General features: G+C 40.7%; 2 long non-coding RNA genes across 5 annotated transcripts in view; one reads left to right on the top strand and one right to left on the bottom strand.

Annotated features, from left to right (window-relative positions):
- Nucleotides 1-13,620, top strand: part of LOC118083595 (uncharacterized) — an 80,517-nt gene extending 66,897 nt beyond the window's left edge. For 3 of the 4 annotated variants that reach the window (XR_015947764.1, XR_015947761.1, XR_015947763.1), the window contains 2 exons: nt 7,892-7,965; nt 9,243-13,620. This is a non-coding gene — a long non-coding RNA (uncharacterized LOC118083595). The remainder of the gene's footprint in view (nt 1-7,891; nt 7,966-9,242) is intronic. The other variant, XR_015947762.1, reaches the window with a different exon arrangement.
- The window catches only part of LOC148687363 (uncharacterized), a 105,886-nt gene that overhangs the window by 11,294 nt on the left and 76,608 nt on the right, over nt 1-17,984 (bottom strand). The window contains exons 3-4 of the long non-coding RNA XR_015947765.1: nt 2,908-3,035; nt 1,012-1,076 (exon numbers count right to left, since the gene is read on the bottom strand). This is a non-coding gene — a long non-coding RNA (uncharacterized LOC148687363). The remainder of the gene's footprint in view (nt 1-1,011; nt 1,077-2,907; nt 3,036-17,984) is intronic.

Below are 17,984 nucleotides of genomic sequence, written 5' to 3'. Positions count from 1 at the left end.
CAACAGAAATATTAGAATATACTAATTTCTTAAAGATTAAAAGCTTCCCTAAACAGGGCTGCCTTCAGATATCCTCTAAAAGTCTGGTAGTTATTTTTCTTTTTGACATCTGGTGGGAGGGCGTTCCACATGGTGGGTGCCACTACCGAGAAGGCCCTCTGCCTGGTTCCCTGTAACTTGGCTTCTCGCTTCGAGGGCACCAGAAGGCCCTCAGCACTGGACCTCAGTGTCTGGGCAGAGCGATGGGGGGGTGGAGACGCTCCTTCCGGTATACCGGACCGAGGCCGTTTAGGGCTTTGTGTACATATACTAGCTTTTTAGAAGGCACAAAGTCAATGGATAGACCCATCTTCATTGTTCACTATGCTGTGAAAGCAGTACTTGTTGATTTCTTGCCAGATATGTAGCTGTTAAAAGCTCAGGAACCCTAGCAAGAGGAAAAGGTGGATGGACACAGTGGTAGCAGGAGAACACTTTCCAAATCGTCTCCTGGTGAGCTGATCATAATTCACCTAAAAATTTTATAGTCCTCATTTTGAGAATGGAAAACTGCAAAGGAGAGGAGGGAAGTGTAAGAGTAGTTAACAAGAGGTTAACTGTCTGCAGTAGCAATTCAGTTCTCACCATGCTTCTAATGCCACAGATCAATATGGTAGAGTAAACAAGTTTGTAAATATGTGCGAAAAACTGTAGTACTGTAGGTCCACTAGCAACTGGGTATTCGTGGCCCAAAGGTTTCATTTGTTGTTTCATATAGCACATCTGGATGGCATCAAGGATCATTTCCACATCCAACCAGATGTTATTATTGCTTGCCAAAAAAAATTCCATTGGGGTCAATGGAGGTAATAGCTTGCAAACAGACCAGATCTAGGCTAGGAGCCAAGCCCTCATTCATTTCATGAATGTTTTTGCAAACTTTTTTGTCCTCCGAAAGAGGATGTGGAATCAACAACTATGTGTCAATCATTCTAGTTGCTTGCACATGGAATAACAGGTTGTAGGACATACCTGAAATAGGTAAAGTTGGTTGGACTGGGAAGATTCTTGCTCACCTCTCCTCTGTGTCTCATCCACTATGGGAAATAGAACATTGCACAAATCTAAACAATGCTTGCCAGTTCCATTTATTTCCATGACCGACTTAAGCAAATGCTCACAACTCTTCCATTAGTAGCAATAGGACTTGATTTTTGACTGGATTATGCTCACAATATTAGTCAGTGAAAACACAATCATTGCATATCTGAAACAGAGTGATGCATTACAGACTTTAAAACAGGACTGAGACATCTGAAGAAGGCAGCATTCCCTTCTCAAGGGTGGGGCAGAGGTAAAATGGATGGAGCAATAAGTGTACATCAAGTTATACACCCCCCCTTTCTAGCTCCTATGAGTCATGATCAGGGGTCAACGACACATTCCAGGCAGGCAAAAACATTCAAAAGAGGGTGTGAAGTAAGGCTAGTCAGGGGGTCTCCCAAGGAGCCCTCCAGGCCTCAGATTCCCAACTTCTGCCTTAAAACATGTATGGAGGGTGTCATGCTAATATGTGACAAGTGTGATAGGCTTATATCAGGAGTCAGCAAACTTTTTCAGCAGGGGGCCGGTCCACTGTCCCTCAGACCTTGTAGGGGGCCGGACTATATTTTTGGGGAAAAAATGAACGAATTCCTATGCCCCACAAATAACCCAGAGATGCATTTTAAATAAAAGGACACATTCTACTCATGTAAAAACACCAGGCGGGCCCCACAAATAAGCCAGAGATGCATTTTAAATAAATGGACACATTCTACTCATGTAAAAACATGCTGATTCCTGGACTGTCCGCGGGCCGGATTTAGAAGGCGATTGGGCCACATCCGGCCCCCGGGCCTTAGTTTGGGGACCCCTGGCTTATATGGTGGCACTTAGGGCCACCTCTGGAATAATGCTTCCTTTTTGTTCATGTGATAAATTGGCAAGAATCCATGTTGTGCCTTCACAGAGCTGTTATGAAAGACATTCTTTTCCATGGCTGGCTGGACTGCAGCAGGCTTTAGGCTAGAATTAGAAGGAATATTCCAGTATTCTGACATACCAGCACTAGTATGAAGGTAGTGGAGGCATAACATGCCTCTACTCATGTGTTTGCAAAAGCAAAATAATAGAAAACAACATTGGCCTGCTGGTAAAAGATTGATACGGAATATTTGCTTATGCCAACAATTTTAAGTTTATAGCCTGGAAGAGGCACCCAGATAATGTTAGCCTTAATTGCTGTTTTCTTCTGAACATGGGAGTAGTCCAAAGGCCGTGAATGGAAATTAAAGAAAAATTAAAAACAGATGGCAGAAAGCACTCTGAGAAACTGAAACACAGGCAGTACTATATGCTCAATTTAGCAGAAAGGGAGAGGGGTGTCTCTGGAGTTTCTATGTCCCTTTCTCCTTGCATAATATATCTTCTCAGGCTGAAGTGCATAATAGTGTGTTTCTCTGAAATGTCCCACACAATTCAGATAGCAGCTATTGGGTCAGATTGTTTTTATTTTCAGTCTTGGTTTTGGGAGCCAGGGTGAGCAAAATCTTGGCTTTAAATTACTTGGTTTTCCCAAGAAGAAACCCTATGTGTTTGGCAAAGGTGAGTGGGACAGAGGAGTCGGTAATACATATCGCTTTCAAGGGAATCTTACAGAGAGGATTTCTGGAGTTGCCTCACCTGCCATAGCTCACAATCATCTGTGACACTTGCGGCTGGCCCAGGAGGGTGAATGGAGCTTTGGCCCATGGCCTTAGTCTGCCCTCAGCCAGCTCCCCATCTGCTGACAGCCAATAAGGAGCTGGCTCTGCCTGTCAATGGCTCTGACTAGGGAAGTGATTAGTGGAATAATTGGATTCAGTTCGTATTTAAAGGCAAACCTACCACTTTGAGGGACGCGGGTGGCGCTGTGGGTTAAACCACAGAGCCTAGGGTTTGCCGATCAGAAGGTCGGAGGTTCGAATCCCTGCGAAGGGGTGAGCTTCCATTGCTCGGTCCCAGCTCCTGCCAACCTAGCAGAAGAAGAAGAAAAGAAGAAGAGTTTGGATTTGATATCCCGCTTTATCACTACCCGAAGGAGTCTCAAAGCGGCTAACATTCTCCTTTCCCCTCCTCCCCCACAACAAACACCCTGTGAGGTGGGTGGGGCTGAGAGACTTCAAAGAAGTGTGACTAGCCCAAGGTCACCCAGCAGCTGCATATGGAGGAGCGGAGACGCGAACCCAGTTCTCCAGATTACGAGTCTACTGCTCTTAACCACTACACCACACTGGTTCTCGATAGCACGTCAAAGTGCAAGTAGATAAATAGCGGGAAGGTAAATGCCATTTCCGTGTACTGCTCTGGTTCGCCAATAGTGGCTTTGTCATGCTGGCCACATGACCCGGAAGCTGTACACCGGCTCCCTTGGCCAATAACGCGAGATGAGCGCCACAAAATGGTCAGGGGTCCCTTTACCTTTACCTTACCACTTTGCATTTTGTGAAACATAACACAAACTGAAGTACAGTTCTCCTGCCAAGAAGTGGGTGAAAAAGAGCATGTGTTAGGGGGAAAGTGCACATGCTAGTGAAAATAACACATTGTGTTTTAAGATCGGGGGTGGGGGGGAGGGTAAGAGGTTCCTATAAACTGGTGTGTTAGGTGGGAGAATGTTGTCTGGATGAGGATGAGCAGCAGCCTGACAACCACTGTACCTTCACTGTGCATAACTGCATCTAGAAAACCTTTGATGTGGCTCTGTGGGATAGTGTGATACTGCTTGAGCTGTTGGTGGTTAGGTGTAGGGAATGAGGGGTTCAGACTATGATCCTAAACACCCAGGTTTTGAAAGTAAACTCCATTGAAATTTATGACACTTGCTTCCAAATAAATATGTTTAGTGCTTAGTTAACAATGCCGTTCTTGAAATACAAACTCTCTCCCACCCCCATACCTTCTGTCAAGAAGAGCAGTCATTAGAAAAAAAGTCACAATTCAGAGAACAGCCTCAAAGTCATTATATTGTTAGTAAAATCTGTTGAGTAGGTGGCAAATCATGTTTCGTTCAAAATTTCTGCCTTTCCGTGAGAATATGGAACCTGGAGATGGTGAGAAAGGGGAAGTAAAGGCTGGAATAAAACATCAATTCTTGGAGATGTTTCAACAAAGAAATATTCCTGCTTCTCCCTCACACTCCTCAAAATCTTAAAAGAAGGGCTAGCCCTGGAATGTGCTAGTCTAGATAACAGTAACCTCTGCATCTACATTTCATAATCTTTTTCTTCCGGTCAACCAGCTGTAATTCCTCAAACCAGATAAAACAGAATCTGGTGAACTTCAGTTTATGTTCACTCACACCAATGAAGGCCTTACTTATTTGGAATTTGGAGAGCATTAATTATATGATTAGAGTTCAAATAACATGTTGTATTTATGAACAGGATTACTTCCATGAGAGGAAGTAGTCTCACCTAAAAGCTGAATTTTGCCAGAAAAATAGATGTATGAAGACTTCAGCTCTGCAAAAATAATTCTGCTGCACATCATCACTCACAGTTCCCAGATCAAATTGTTCCAATGTACTGTCACTCAAATATAGTCCATTGTGGATAGTGCTACATCTTGGTAAAAGTCTTAGTTATATACAGCCCTGTAAATCGAAGACCTAGTACTCACAGGTAATAACAGACTAGCAGATACAAAAAGCCAGGAATTAGGCCTTGCAGTAAGCCCAGATCCAATTTCTTTCCCCATATCAACTACAGGTAGCCTAGGGTGCTTTCTGATTGTTGGGTTGTTGCTCCTCATGTGTGCATTTCCGCCAGCATTCACATGGCACCATCATTAACATGCTAGCCTATATTCTCCCCTCTTTAATTTGGATTAACCGTTCCTGGGGAATATCTCATAAATTAAGAGAGAGAGAGAGAAAATATCAGTCACTATTTTCAATGACCCCTATGCCAAATCTCAGCAACCCATTTGCAATATTGAGCTCAAAACTGGGAGCACCCACTATTATAGCACAGCAAAGCTATGAAGATTGTGTTATCACAAATTGGTACTGCTCTCAGAGGTCACTGTTCCTAACCATGCAAGATCCATCAATAAAGTAAATAACTGGAAGGGGTAGGAATGCACACCACTAGCCCCACCATAACATTGCCTGCTGGCCCTCCTGCCTGATGTCTTTACGTTGAGTTGAGTATGTGAAAAGGAGTGCCTTTCATGTACATAATAAGATGCCTCATGCCTATTCCTATCATTCTTAGAGGTAGGTGACTAAATTCTGAAGAGCACTTTCACAAAGCTGACCACGCCACATTTTGGTTAACAATTGTAGTAGTAGTAGTAGTAGTAGTAGTAGTAGTAGTAGTCATAGTAATAGTTTGCCAAGGACATAAACAATAGCTCTCTTAAGCTATCAATTAATGGTTGCCCTTTCTCTTACATATGTACTTTTTAGCAATCCAAATGAAAGATCAGGCTAAATGATAGTGCTCTTTTCCAGTCAATTGCCTTTGGTTAAAAGTACAATAAAGTCAATTACCCATTTCCATGAAAGCTTATTTTAAAGGAATGGATATATCATAATAATAAATGACTGCTGGAGAGCTCACCGTTCAATTAGATTCATACTTAAGAATGCTGTTCGAGATGAAATTGTATTTGCATTGGATTTCATGTAACCTTTTACTTGCATTACTTTTATAGTCTAACATGAACCAGCCAGTGTCTGTAGAAGGCAATGATTTTGTACTTAACAAACCACTTACAAGATATATATGGCCAAGGTGGACAATATCTCATGTCCAAATCCTTTTTGTATGTGTGGCAGGTGTGTGTGTGTGTGTGTGTGTGCGTGAGAGAGAGAGAGAGAGAGAGAGAGAGAGAGAGAGAGAGAGAGAGAGAGGAAATATGAACTTATTCATTTGCCTATTGAAATTATCCTTCCACAATCCAATATATCATGCCCATATTATATCCAACAGAAAAACCCAATGATGTGTTCCCTACAGCTAGCAATAATGTGGTTATTGTTATGTTATACAACTTTACTAGTTGTATTACTAGTAATAGGCAGCAAAAAACCCCAGCATTGTTCCTGGATGCCCAGCTTATATTTTTAGCCCAAAATAGATTTGCCCACCTCTAACTGGTGTGCCAGTCCCTATCTGGCTTATGACCACACATGCCCTTTTATATCCAAATGGAAAGGCATTCTCTGTCTGCAAATGGTGGAAGCAGTGTTGGTGGGGGCAGGGTATAGTCAGGCTAGTTTAAAGGAGGCTGTACCCTCTTTGCATGGTGGGGCAGCTGAATCACTGCAGCTTACTGGGTGCCATTGCCATTCTAAGAGAATTTGGGAGGTGTTCATGGTTGGTTCTGGCACCTCTTTTTCTAGAAAAATAGCACTGGACAGGTGCATGTTTTATCTGTTAAGGTCCTAAATGGAAACTAGCGTAACAAAGGACCACTTTATCCCACAAAAGCCTATTTGGTAAGATCTTCATCAATAGCCTTCCCAGAGCGCATCTACTGACTGAAGTGAGACTGCAGGTGACAGGAAAAATGGCCCTTTTATTTACTGTCCTTTCCCATCCTTCCACTAGACCTCTCTTTTCTTATCGCTTTTAGAAAGGACCTGGAAATGTTGCTTTTTCCCTTCTAGTTTTAATATGCCTTGATGCCTTTGCAATCATGTAAAACGGCGCTGTGGTTAAACCACTGAGCCTAGGGCTTGCTGATCAGAAGGTCGGCGGTTTGAATCCCTGCGACGGGGTGAGCTCCCGTTGCTCGGTCCCAGCTCCTGCCAACCTAGCAATTCGAAAGCACGTCAAAATGCAAGTAGATGAATAGGAACCGCTACAGCGGGAAGGTAAACGGCGTTTCCATGTGCTGCTCTGGTTTGCCAGAAGCAGCTTTGTCATGCTGGCCACATGACCTGGAAGCTATACGCTGGCTCCCTCGGCCAATAATGCGAGATGAGCGCGCAACCCCAGAGTCGGTCACGACTGGACCTAATGGTCAGGGGTCCCTTTACCTTTATTGCTTTAAAGAATGAATTGGCAAACCAGTGTCTGCAGGCACTGGCACATCTGCCGTTGCCTCCTATGGTTGCCTGCAAAAGGTCTCAGTAAACAGCTCCTCATAAATGCACAATATGGCATGCCTACACTGTTTCTGTGTTTTTTTCCTGCTCTTCTAGATATAACAGCCATGTTTTGTTATGCCACGCCCTAAAGCTGCCATTTTGTATTATGCCACATTCCTATGGCAGACATCACACATACCCCTGGCTACCATTTTGTGACTGGCACACACCACACATCCCCTAAATTCAAAATGTGCTCACAGGCTTAAAAAGATTGATGAAGAAACCAGATCTACCAACAGAAACTGTCCTCAGTGAAAACAAAATAAAAAAAAATTCCTTCCAGTAGCACCTTAGAGACTAATTTTGTCATTGGTCTGAACTTTCGTGTGCATGCACACTTCTTCAGATACATCCTCAGTAAATTACAACCAGATACGTCCTCAGTAAATTACAATTTATCCAGGACTCAGAAGTTACCTTGGTAGAACCATTTCAACCTGACCTCATCTGTTCAACACAGAATTTTAAATAGTATAGATATATCTAAACATACTTAGAAAAAATGAATGTCACAGATTCGAAGACACAGTTTTCAAGCCTGAAAGGGTTTCTGCTTACTGTAGCTTGAAATAAATCACTCACATTTTAGTGTTTTCTTCTTGGCTCTGCCCAAGTCCACACTCTCAGCAATTCACTACTTCCTGCAACAATCTAACACCATCCCACTATGAAACAAAAGCAAAACAAGACTGAACAGCTATCTTTCCTGGAATTATATTGCTATTGCAGATGGTGAGTTGATTCGAGTCTCTGAATTCCACAGCATTTTCCATTACTGTGCTTGGCCCCATAGCCACATAATCGTAAGTACAAAAACACTGTCATCTCATTTCCCTTGGCTTAAGTACTGCGATTTGTACCACTCACTAAAATGCAGGCACTTCTCCCCCCCCCCTTTTAAATTTGATATTTCAATACCATCCACCAGCTCTTCTGGCTACTTCAAAAATTTCCCCAGTCACAGTTGCCGTTCCCACCCTATGCTCACTTTTAGGCTGGATTTTTCAGTATGCTGTGCAAGATATAACCATTTCACCACACAATATGAAAGTGTGATTCACTGCCATATGAATACAAGCACATTACTTAAGCTTTGTGCTCAAGAGACATGCAAGTTACATATTCATATCATGCTGAAGCCTTATTAAAATTGTTAGTATTTGACTAAATGGTAAATAGCACCCTTAATTCAACATGAATAGTATGCAAGCAAATTCACATCATTTACTTCATGATTTTATTAGTTTTCTATGCCACCCTTCATCCAAGGATCACAGGGCGGTTTAAAATATAAAAACACAAAAATACACAACATAGTAACAAACAAAAACAATGTCCTCACTGTATTATTTTATTTATTAAGAACTGTGGTGAGCTTGGTGGTGTGGCTTAGCGAGTGGACCTAGGTGAAGCCTACACACACACAGGTTTTACTCTGATCCACTCCCTGGGCATAAAAGGCCAGGCAAATCTCAAATGCTTGTCCTGTGTTGATTGCAATCTCACCTGGGGCTTGCTGCCCGTGATTGCTCTGCACCTTGGGCCTGCAATATTACAACTATGGAATACTATTTTTAATGCTTTGTGGTTGTTAATGTTTTATTTTTAGTGCTTTTGTACTGTATGGGAGACTGATTTGACTGAAAAGGGGCTGAAAAAGTGAATAATAATAATAATAATGATAATAATAATAATAATAATAATAATAATAATAATAATAATACTGACTGTAAGGGATACTCTTTCAATTAGAAATTCATATTACAGTTATTATCCAATAATAGAACATATAATCTACTGTATTTACTCAAATGTAATGCGCACCTTTTTTAGCCAAATTATGTCACAAAAGTTAGGGCACACATTAGATTTGACGGTGCCAGCAAATACTTCTTTGCTTTCAAGGTTTTGAAAATTGAGGCGCGCATTAGATTCAATGGCGCATTAGATAGCATAAATACAGAAGGTTATTAAACATAATTGCAATTTATTTTTGTATTTGTTGTATTTTACATTATGATTTGGATTTTATGACTGCTTGACAGTCAACTTCCATATTCTGTTTCAATGAATTCTGCAGCTCCACCTTGGACCCTGGCCAACCCAGGAACTGCCAGAATACCCTGAGCGCTGATCCTCTCCTGAGATTTTCCAGCCCATCACTGTCAAGGAGGACAGCCAGCCACAGAGGAAGCATTCAAGTTCTGGCAGCACTTTTCAGACATCCAGCTGCAATATGCATCAAACTGCTATTGATGCAGTCTGATGCAGAAGGTTGGAAGAAGCAGTTGCTGCTGTATGGGTCTCAAAGGATAAGAGCATGCCTACAAGGCAGCTGACTGCAGTCACATTTTGACACTGTAGCACATAATCAGATGTACTGAGTAAGTGGTCCTGGAAAAATCTGGAGCCTTTCCTCTCAGCACGAAATGTGAGAACTTGGCCATGCACTGATTTTGCTTGCAGTTGTCTTCATCAGATGTATGAATTGGATGGAGACTAGCTAGGCTGAAATCCCTTGCAGGCAGTCATAGTAGACCTACTACAGCAAGTAAAACATGTTAAGGACCCATTGCCATTAGTCCATAAGTTCTGTTCAACCAACATCTGAATGGCTCTCTTCATCTAAGGCTGCTGACCTAAGTTAATCACATCTTTTAATATTTCCTAATACTTTAGCAAACAATTCACATTAAAGTGAGTAGGGCTGAATACCTCTTAACTTCTCATTAAACCAAGTTGGGATTGGGTTCTGCAATGAGAAACTGATCCTTTCGTGTCATTGGCCCAGTTTGGGGGAATAATCTTGCCAATAGAGATTCAGCGGGTGCCTTAGGTGCCAACTTTTAAATGCCTGCTGAAAACTTTTTTATCCTGCCAGGCCTATGCAGGCAATTAAGAGTACATCAATCACAATGGTCTGTTGATGTCTGCTTTTAATTTCTTTTTGCCTTTGACATGTTTTTAACATTTTATGATGTTATTGTTTGGTTTTATGTTTTTATACTGCAAACTGCTATGATATATGATATCTATTTATGATACAGCAGTATATAAGCAATTTCTAAATAAATGAATGACATATTTCTTGATGACAATAAGCTGGCCGAGGAAAATAATTATATACAGGGGTACCTTGGTTCTCAAACTTAATCCGTTCCGGAAGCCTGTTCCAAAACCAAAGCGTTCCAAAACCAAGACGTGCTTTCTCATAGAATGTAATGCAAAATGGATTAATCTCTTCCAGACTTTTAAAAACAACCCCTAAGCTAAAAGAGCAATTTAACATGAATTTTACTATCTAATGAGACCATTGATCCATAAAATGAAAGCAATAAACAAATTACTGGAGTCACACAATCAATCAATCAATCAATCAATCAGTAACTGAACTGGGTTCCATAGTCACAAAAAAGCCGCAAAAACAAAAATGCAAAATAAATAGCAAAAACAGACAGACATCAGTGCAACACTCAAAAAAATAGGTGTGGCACTCAAATCGGAAGCATAACACTGAAAACGGAGCATGTTCGGCTTCTGAAAAAAGTCCGCAAACTAGAACACTTACTTCTGTGTTTGCAGTGTTTGGGTTCCAAGTTGTTTGAGTACCAAGGCGTTTGAGAACCAAGGTACCACTGTAGTCCGAACCGTAGTCCATTGAAATATAGGAATGACACTGACCATTTATTTCACTAGCTCACTATTGTCTACAATGGCTGGCAGCAATTCTCCATGGTATCAGACATGAAGGCTTCTCTAGACCTCAGGAGACCTCAGGAAATGAACCTGGGACCTGTAATATGCAAAGCATGATCTCTCCCACTGAGCTATAGCCCTTCAGTAGGAGGACAACCCATAATTATTTACTGTATGTAGCTGCAATGGTTTTGTCCTGACTGTAACATCAACACCACCACTTTATCCTAATACTATAGAAGCACAAACACTATTATAATACTTTACATATTAGATATTTTACTTTCTTGGGTTCCATGATCACTGCAGATGGTGACAGCAGTCACAAAATTAAAAGACGCCTGCTGGAGAAAAGCGACGACAAACCTAGACAGCATCTTAAAAAGCAGAGACATCAACTTGCCGACAAAGGTCCATATAGTTAAAGCTATGGTTTTCCCTGTAGTGATGTATGGAAGTGAGAGCTGGACCATAAAGAAGGCTGTTCGCCGAAGAATTGATGTTTTTGAATTATGGTGCCGGAGGAGACTCTTGAGAGTCCCATGGACTGCAAGAAGATCAAACCTATCCATTCTGAAGGAAATCAGCCCTGAGTGCTCCCTGGAAGGACAGGTCGTGAAGCTGAGGCTCCAATACTTTGGCCACCTCATGAGAAGTGTTGGGAAAGATGGAGGGCACAAGGAGAAGGCGATGACAGTGGACGAGATGGTTGGACAGTGTTCTCAAAGCTACCAACATGAGTTTGACCAAGCTGAAGGAGGCAGTAGAAGAAAGGAGTGCCTGGCGTGCTCTGGTCCATAGGGTCACGAAAAGTCCGACATGACTAAACAACAACAAAGATCTATTCCTGCATATTCAAAGTATTTTCTCATCTCAATCATCCTTACAAGATGCCCACATTATTATGCCCAATATTACACATATGGTGGTGGTGTACTGAGGCTGAAACAATCGTGGCTTTAAAGGCTGCAATCCTATATATCAGGGATAGTCAACATGGTGCCCTCTAGATGTTATTGGGTTACAGTTCCCATCCTCCCTAACCACTGGCCATTGTGATTGGATCCATTGAGAGTTTGAATCCATCAACATCTGGGGGACACCACATTGAGCTATCCCTAATATAAACACTTCCCAAGAAGTAAGTCCCATTGAACTCACTGGGGTTTACCTCTGAATAGACATGCACAGGATTGTATTGTAAGGTAATCAGTGAATGAGCGGCTCAGGTAGGTAAGAGTTGAACCAAGGATTTCCTGGCTTCTGTCACCAAGCTACATCAAACTCTTGTTGGGTCATCTTTGGTGCAGAATGCGAATTGGTATTGAGCCCTATTATTATTATTCTTTTTAAAGATTAAGACATATTAACAATATGATTTGCTGACAGAAATGTTTTATAATATGGGAATATGCGTTACTGATGTGTAGAATTTAAACAGTCATGTAGATTCACATGGACGTTCCTTATTATTTTAGCAAAGTGCAGATGAGACATTAATGTCATCTTGAAGGAGTTTCAGCTTTTGAGATCAAGAGCAGCAGAAAAAGATTTCCAGTTGTTGGGAATCTGAGATTTTAGCAATTTCTATTTATATAATATTTACCACTAGCTGAGGAAAAAGCCCCTTCTCCTGCCAATATCAGGGGAAAATGTCTACATAAATTAAGGCCTAGAACTATTTTGGTTTAGAATTTGTAACAAATCTTCTGGGAACTTAGAAACCTTGTTGTTTTGTGGCATTCCTTCCCTCCCCTAATATGCTCTAATGAATGATATTGAAAGATAAGAAATGTCTGTTTCTGAAAACAGCTGGCTTGGGTTTGGTTCTTTGGAAGTACATTATAAAGTCCTGGTTTAAAACCAAGAAGTTAAATAGGAAGACTTCCAAATCAGTTCTATCCTTCTGATATTAATTAAACTAGTTTATATCTAGAAGAAAGATAAAACTGTAACCAGTACAAAATTACTTGATAGCCACTGTTGCATTTTCAAATACAATGTAAGCATTTAACACCTCAGTTGGCAACAATATTAGTTTGGTTTTAGCTGTATTAGCTCTGCTGACTTCAGCAAGACAATCCATTTAAATCCAAGTACTATTCCATTGTGGACTATGCTGGTAGAATCTGGGACCTCATCCTAAATATATGTTCCTGCAAGTGAACTCTAAGGCTCCAACTACATAGATGTACATTGGTCCCCTCCCCTTATGTAAGCACATATTTTAGGTCCTGCTTCTCCTGTTGCAATCCTATAGCAACCTACCCTAACGCTCTGAACAGGTCTTTGGGCATATCCAGTGGGGCACAGGAGGGTGAGAGGAAAGGGCTGTTTCATAAGCTTTCCAGTCATGTAATTGTTGAATGCAACTGATTCTTTCTTGCATTTTCATTTGTTGAAGAAAGCCACAAGTATTGGGTTGGATCCTAAGAATTATGAGCAGACCTTTTTTTTGCGGAAGTCAACTTTCCCATCTTCTCCATCCTACTGCAGCCCCCTGAAAAGCTGGGACTTTTCCAGATGACCTATTTATTCGGCGCAGTCTCTACTGAGAGATGACTCTAATGTTATGGTACAATTTTTGTACCATATGGTACAATTTTGACCAGGATCTTTGAAGTTAATTCTGGGGTAGTTTGGCCTGTATAATAGTGAATGCCGAGGATTCCCTCTTTACTGTATGTTTTAGAATTATAACACATATGGGTGGTCTATATGGTTTTTATTCTTATATATGCCAATAAAGGTGTTGAATTGAATTGAATTGAACTGGCGATTTGCTTGCGGAACATTTTACACATCTTTCCTCTAGTCATTCACTCATCCCACACTTTTCGGTGCATTTTCCATTAAGTTTCCAAACCTCAAGGAGTCCAATTCTCCCCCCACCCCAAGCGGATTAGAGGAACAGAACCCATTAATTCACTTTAATTGCACAATCCTAGGCTGTGTACACACCAGACTTTTAAAGTGCATTTAAAGTACCTTTCCCCCACCCAAAGAGGGCACTGTAGTTTGTTAAGGGTGCTGGGAACTGGAGCTCTGTGAGGGGCTAAACTACAGTTCCCCAAATTCTTCTTCTTCTTCTTTTTTTGAGATGCAAAAAAAAAATGCTTCTCATCTATGTGCTTGAATCCCTCCCAGGCAATGCTCAAAGTTTTGAACTATCCTTAGTGTGGGATATGGCACTTGAGAAAGGAATTGAGATAAATCAGGGGCACCCCCTTGTATGCGTAGAGTGTATTTCCCACTCTCACAAGAGGCCCTTTGGAGTCAACCCAATGACTGCATATATAGCACATACTGAGAAGATTAGTATAATCCATGACAAAAAGAAAAACACCAGCACTCTTCAGACTAATTAGACCTCTTATACATTACTATTTTCTGACAGTAGTTGGAACTCCAGCTGTATGCCACCAGTTGAGTTAACTCCTTTGAGGAGTGTTGACATGACCAAGAACTGCGGTGGATATCAGCAATCATTATAACTACTGCTCTGAACGGGAACGTGTCATATCGCTGAAAGGGAATCCCATAATATGCATGTCTAATATTAACTCCCTTGAGAATGAGGTGCAGCAGTATATCAAGAGGAATTATAGTTCTCTTGATTTATTCTTCACAGTGATAAGAGACAACTAATAGTTGTTGTTTTTTAAAAATTGCCATTATTGATATTTGGTTCTATAAGTAGGGCCTGGAGGAGTTGTCCACATAAGCAGTGTCTGAAAGTTTCAGGGAAGACTATTGTTGGATGAGAAGGACTGATGTGATTGTTTCCAACTATTAACATGAGAACAGGAGGGGCTGCGCCGCAAAGAAGCAGCTCTTGTGCTGCAGGAGTATGTACGAATGTGGCCTAAATTAAGGGAATTAAACTGTGCATGAAGCATACCAAATCATGCACTAACATTACTTCTCAGTGGTGCCTAGAAACTAATTTAAAGACATGGTTCTTTCTTGTATTCATAGCACTCCAGAAATCTGCATTGCAGGGGTTGCGCTATATGACTTTTGGGGTCCCTTCCCACTTCCAGCTCTACTATTCTGTGAAACTATATAAGGAATTGCTTGCTTCCCCTCACTTCAAAATTCACTGCATGTAAAATGATATACAATGGAGAGGTTTTGAATAGCCATCCATTTTGGTTAAACAAGTTGGAGAAGTGTTTTTAAATGCTGCTTCTATCATGTGGAATGTCACCACCATATAGAAGCAATTTCCCCCAAATATGAGGGGTTTGAAACATTTGGATCAACGCTAACCATCCTTGCACTGAGGCCTCAGTTTGCTGTTGTGTTTTCATATTGGAGTTCCTGGCCATTGGTTTCTGCCCTGGTTCCTTTAAGCCAACACTCACATCCTATCCCCCTAACTGGTTTCTCTTCTTACCTTCCTTGTCCACTTCATGGATTTACTTTCAAATGCCTCCAAGGTCTAACTCCTTTATAGATAAACTTATCTTCTTTCTGCATATAGTCTTCCTTGGACCTGTTCCTCTATGGGATGGATGGGTAAGCTGTGGCCCTCTGGATGATGGGCTCCACCAGCCCCACCCAGCATGTCAGGGATGATGGGAGTTGTAGTCCAATAACAGCTAAAGGGACATCCCTGTTCTATGGCTATCAAGTTTCTTTTTAAAAAATTCCTTCAGTAGCACCTTAAAGACCAACTAAGTTTATATTTTGGTATGAGCTTTCGTGTGCATGCACACTTCTTCAGATACACACGCATGCACACGAAAGCTCATACCAAAATATAAACTTAGTTGGTCTTTAAGGTGCTACTGAAGGAATTTTTTTATTTTGCTTCGACTCAGACCAACACGGCTACCTACCTGTAACAAGTTTCTTTTTGGTTTAACTACTGTATTCCATGCCTAGCTCCCTTTCCCCTTAAGTTTCATTCAATTGGAATGCCCTTCCACCGGACAGCCAACTCTCTTTCTCTGTTACTGCACTGTCAAGTATTTCAAGACACGACTATTTTCACTGGCTTTTCTCTGTTTTAAGTCACTTAAATAACACAGATGGAGGCCAGAGAGAAAAGAAATACTGATTACACTTTACTGAGGAAACTGAATAAAAGCAGAAAAAGGAACAGAGAGGTTTCTCTCTTTTTTACCTCCTGCCCTGTACATAGCAGGTAGATATTCAATTAAACATACAGAGCAAAACTCCCTCAGAACTACACAGCCAATTAGAGCATATGCAACCTCAATAAACATGCTACTCAGCTGGGTTGCTGAAGAACATCTCCCCCTTCCCCCACTTGGCTAGTTGATGTCAGCACTAATAGAATTACCCCTTTAATTCCACATAGAATAATCTCTGCTGCTGTTCTTTAGAAACTTTCAACTAATGCTGCTTTCCTTTCACTTCATTGTTCTTCCCTTCCTAATGTGTCTTGTCTTTACATGAAAGGGAGGCCTACTTTATTCTTAACTTTCGTACTTCTAGGTCATTGAATATAAATATTATTTATATTTATGTGTCTCTTTGTTGTCTATTTTGACTGATTTGTACTTTGACAATAATAAAAGCAATATTTAAAAATATTAAAAATAAAATATCTAATATATGGAAAAACTGCACAAAGGAACATTGGCTAACCATTAAATTAAGCTGCAATGATAGCATCTGAAATGCAGTTTCATTGTAATGGCAATTAAAATCTGCTGAAGAAATAGTTTTCCATAATTTTCAAACGACAAAAGAGGCGGCTGCCTAAAACAGTGGCACATTCTTCCTGAGCATGTAGTACGTGTTGCAGCACGACTATATGTTTCTATTGCTCACTCTTTATTCTGCAAATAATTGGTAATTATACATTGTCTGGAGCTATAAGCACTGTTAATTTATCATTGTCAAAGAGGGATTTGAAAGATTGAGCTATTTGTAAAATGTAGTTGGCAGAATTATAAACTAATGTCTCAGGAATCATCAGGGTTTTTTATTTATTTATTTTAAAGTCCTCATTTCCTTAGGAAATGACAGTATGCAAAGCTGTAACTTTTCTGTTTCCACTGCAGAATTGCCTTTTATTGGTGTTTCAGTAAAGTTGCAATTGCCTACATGAGTTTTAGTTAATGTGGTCTGAGGTTGTGGACAAAATTCTTGTAGTTTCCAGTTCTATGAGACTTGTTCAACCTGGCTAGTTTTACCAGAGAACTTATTGAATCCTTTCTAAAGGAGAGATTTACTTTTTAGGATACTTGATAGATCATAGGTTCTCGTCAAATACTGGTCAAACAGGACTTTTCTTCCATTGTTGTTGGATTTTTTTTGGACGGGGGGGGGGATGTTTTGGGGTGCCAGAACTCACCATGAACACCTCCCTTGTTCTCTTGGAATGGCAATGGCACCCACCTGAGAGGTGCCGGAACTGAGTTCTGGTGAGTTCTGGGTGAAAAAAAGCCCTGATTTAAATGTTTGCAACTTTGTGCTTCTGAAGGATACTGTTTGCAGAATGTTGTAGGATCAATTGTCCTTTGTTTTATTAGTTTTTAATATTAGTCAATAATTCTTACTATTTCAATTATTATTACTCATTGTTATTAGGTCTGTTATCACTTATGATAAAGTTCCTTTGTCCTAGTTAGCCTCTTGGCTCACATAAATAATGTGAAACAGATAAGGCAAGGAGGGAATCGGAGTGGGCAGGATGACATTGGAATGGCTGTTCTATACTGCATTTCTGTACAACATTGGAAAGTCCAAAAAGGGCTAGCTGTATATTGGTGTGTGTGTGTGTGTGTGTGTGTGTGTGTGTGTGTGTGTGTGTAAAACTAGAATTTACTTCATGTGTGTATTCTTTTTTAAAAATGGTAATAACAAAAATACAGTTTAAGTACATTCTTCTGTGTGTACTGCATGTACATGTAGACAATATTTACATAGATTTTGCACCCTGAACAACATTCTTTTGTTATTAAACAAAGTTATGCCGGTTAAATTGTGGTCTTGGCTAAACACCATGGCCAAATTTTCATATCCCACTTGCCAGAATTGATTTATGACTTGCTAGCTGGTTTTCTGATGATTTTGGAGGAGGGTGGTTTGCTCAATTACAAATGCACCCCTCCACTGTTTGCCGTTCATAGCTGCATGTGAAAAATAG

Source organism: Zootoca vivipara, chromosome Z1 (genome assembly GCF_965207765.1).
Source record: "Zootoca vivipara chromosome Z1, rZooViv2.hap1.1, whole genome shotgun sequence".
NCBI lineage: Eukaryota > Metazoa > Chordata > Lepidosauria > Squamata > Lacertidae > Zootoca > Zootoca vivipara.
Note: the sequence above shows the minus strand (reverse complement) of the source record. Positions and strands in the feature narration are given on the sequence as shown.